We start from the raw sequence: 3,480 nt of genomic DNA, 5'->3' as shown, positions 1-3,480 counted from the left end.
CAAGGCTCCGTTTAGGAGGACACTGTGGTGGCCCTGGAGAAGTACCCTCCCATGTTCCTTGCAGTTTTTATAGAGGTCCTATGAGGCCAAACAAAGGGCTGGGTCTTAATACGTAATGAATAAAATATTGAATTTTAAAACGTCGGTGAGAAAATGTTTCAGGGTGGTAGGAGGCAGGGAGTCTAAACTGAGGAAGAGCCAGTTGGGACTGAAGGAGCCGTGCCTCTGCTGGGGACAGCTCTGGAGGGAAGGGAAGACAGAGGGAAAGAAGAAGAACCTAGAGAAACTGAGATCCTGCTAGCAAGGCTGCAGGGCGGATCATGCCCACACGGGGGCGCCCCACTCTGCCACATCAGGGCTGACGGCAGACTGGGTTAAAGGTAGCCGGGAAGGAGCTGTGGGGTCCTTCTGGCCAGCAGAGAACCCTGACTTTGGGGCCCTGAGGACTTCATGCAGCTGGAAGCCAGGGCTTCGTGCCCTGCGGGTAGTTGGTATTAGGTTGGTTCGAGGACAGCCTGGTCTACAAAGCAAATTCTAGGACAGCCGGGACTACCAGAGAAACACTGCCTCAAAAAAAAAAAAAAAAAGCCTCAAGGCTGAGGGTAAAGGGTCACATGGGGATGCTAATATTTTAACATGGAGGCTCCAGCAGTGGCAGCTAGTTTGCCCCTGACCTTTTCCTGTTCTCTCTTCTCTTTTTCTCTCCTTCTCACATAGAAATAGAATCTTTCTCACCCCAAAAGAAGCCACAACATCTTAAAAGGTCATTCTCTTCCCTCTCCCTTCTCCCTGGAAGAGAGGGCTCCTGCCCATCCAAGAGAGGGACAGAGATTACAGGAGAAGCTGAAAAGGATCTTCACAGACAGGCCTTAGGGCTCCCATTATGTTACATATCACTAATAAAACAAAAACAAACAAACGAGCAAACAGAAGCTCAAGACTGGAGAGATGGCTCAATGGTTAAAAGCACAAAGTGCTTTTGCAGAGGATCTGAGTTCAGTTCCCAGCACCCACACTGGACATTGTAACAGCCTTTAAGTCCAGCCCCAATGGCATCCTTCCACTCTGGGCTCCTTAGGCATTCACACACACACATGCATAAGCACACACACTTTTTTTTTTTTTTAACCCAGAATCTTATGCATCCTGGGCTGGCCTTGAACTCCCTATGCAGCTGAAGATGATCTCAGGACCCCTGATCTTCCTCTCCACCTTCTGAACGCTGGGATTACAGGTGTGCAATCCCACTATGCATGGTTTAAGAGGTGCTAGGGACCAGACCCAGGGCTCTGTGAATGCTAGGCAAGCGCTCTACGGCCTAGATCATAACTTTTTGACCAATATATTCTTCCTTGAACCTAAGCATTAAGAAGAGATTTCCCTGCATCTTTGGGTCTTTTCTGAAGGCTTTCAGGATTACATAAACTTTTGATTAAATAAACTTGCTGTGCTGTTTGATAACCTGTCTCTTGCTCCAGGAGTGTCAGTTGGGACCCTGAGGTTGCTGGAGAAGGTTTCCACCTTCCTGCCCTGGCAGAAGCAGGACTTTTGATGGACTCTGTGGGAAATAAATCTGTCTTGTTTGCTGTTGAATGCCCACCCACCCACCCACCCCTGGGCTCAGCACAGCTCACATAGGGCAGACATGGAGCAGGAACAGCAGGGATAGGATGGGAGCCCACACTTACTCAGAGACTGTGGTTGAGGGCCAGGAACTGTTCAGGGAGCCCTCCAGGCACAACACGGCCCACACCGGGCTGAGGAGCAGACCCAGCCCACCCCCACTGTTTCCTGTCTGTCCCTGGCAGAAGGCTCTTGAAAAGCAGCACTTCCCAGGCACTGCCTTAGGCAGGGCCCTGCAGGTAGGGTCAAGGCTGAGACCCTCCCATGGAATCTGGAAGGAGGAGGAGGGACAGGGCCCCGCCCCTCCCACTGCTGTGGCTGCTTCTCTGGCAAGCTGCGCCAAGCACATTGAGTCCGCACCTGAAGCGGGGTCTGGTACCCAGTTACCACCCCTGGGAGCCAGAGGACAGTTGGCAGCTGCTAGGAAATGACACTGTCTTCTGGAGCACGGTCAAATGGGTGGAGCCTGGACCTCAGCAGGCCTCCTGGCAGCTTTGGGCACTCAGCAGCAGCTGACCCTCTGGGCCCAGCCCTGGCTCTGCCTCCAGCCCCACCTCTGTCTCAAATCACCTTTCAGTGCAAAACTCCTCCAGGGGCTGCAGTCACTGAGCCCTGCTGAGTCACTCAGCTGCTGTCACCTTCCTCGTACAGGCAGAGCCAGGAGGCCAGTGAGTGAAGGGCTTGACCTTGGGCTTTCCTGACCTCATTGCTTACTTCCTCCTCACAGGAGACATTGATGTTGGGTACCAGACAAAAGAGCTCTTGGGCAGAGGGCTGGGCTCACCCCATGCCAGCAGGTCCTGCCAAGATGCCTTTCATCTGAGCACCTACCACAGCACAGTTTCCTGGGGACAGTTCCTAGGCTGGCCTGACTCCTGTGGACTTGGGTGGACTATGAAGGCTGCCAGGAAGAGCCAGGCTGACCCAACACCAGCATGACAGAACAAGGATTTGGCAACCCAGATTGAGTAGTGTTTGTAAAATCACTTCAGAGGTCATTTCAAAATTGAAAGAGATCATGGATAAGGAGGAGTGTCACCAGGTTCATGGCTTAGGAGGTCAGCTTAGGTGACCCCACCTTGCTTTCCTCAGTACCTCAGAGCTGAACGGCACCCAGGATCCCAATAGGCGTGTCTTGTCCCCACCTGAGGCTGTGCAGCAGGACACCAAGCGGAGACTAGCCCATCAGACGCTTGGACTGAAATGTTCCTTCCTGTCGATGGAGCAGCCAAGGCCTGTTGTGTGGTCAGGACAGTCAATCAAAGTTGCTGGTTCATGCTTAGGTTGTTAAAATAAAATAACACCCGCCCCTGCCTGAGCACACCAAAGGTGTTGAAATAAGGCAGCCAGGTGGGCCAGTCTGTTCCCGCCTGGCCCAGCTCCATCTCTGGAGTCTCCAGCTAGTCATTCATGGCCTTACACATACAACAAATATTTGAGCCCTGCTACATGCCTCACCCTTGGCTGCTAGCCAGAAATGGCCAGTCTAAGCAGAGGCCAGAGGCGATTGCATTCCCAGCTGGAAAGCACTTTCCTGTTTCCTGTTGACTGACTTTTCCTTTCACAGACTATCTCAGGCAGGTGAATTCCATTTCTCTCTTTCTTTCTTTCTTCCCATAATTTCTCCAGATGTGCCCCCAGGACCCACCTATTTGGTTACCAGGGCTGATAAAGCTGCACTTTATCAGATTAAGGCTCTGGGGTGATTCCTGGACCAAAGGGAGAAAAGAGGAAAGGAGGGAAGGAAGGAAAAGAAAAGTGCCATTGAAGTAAGCCAGAACATCCATCAACATTTGGACAGCAGAGGCAAACACACACACACACACACACACACACACACACACACACACACACACA

This window comes from Psammomys obesus, unplaced genomic scaffold (assembly GCF_907164565.1).
Source record: "Psammomys obesus unplaced genomic scaffold, mPsaObe1.curated_primary_1811, whole genome shotgun sequence".
Taxonomy (NCBI): domain Eukaryota; kingdom Metazoa; phylum Chordata; class Mammalia; order Rodentia; family Muridae; genus Psammomys; species Psammomys obesus.
The sequence above is the reverse complement of the archived record's forward strand: the minus strand, read 5'-3'. Positions refer to the sequence as shown.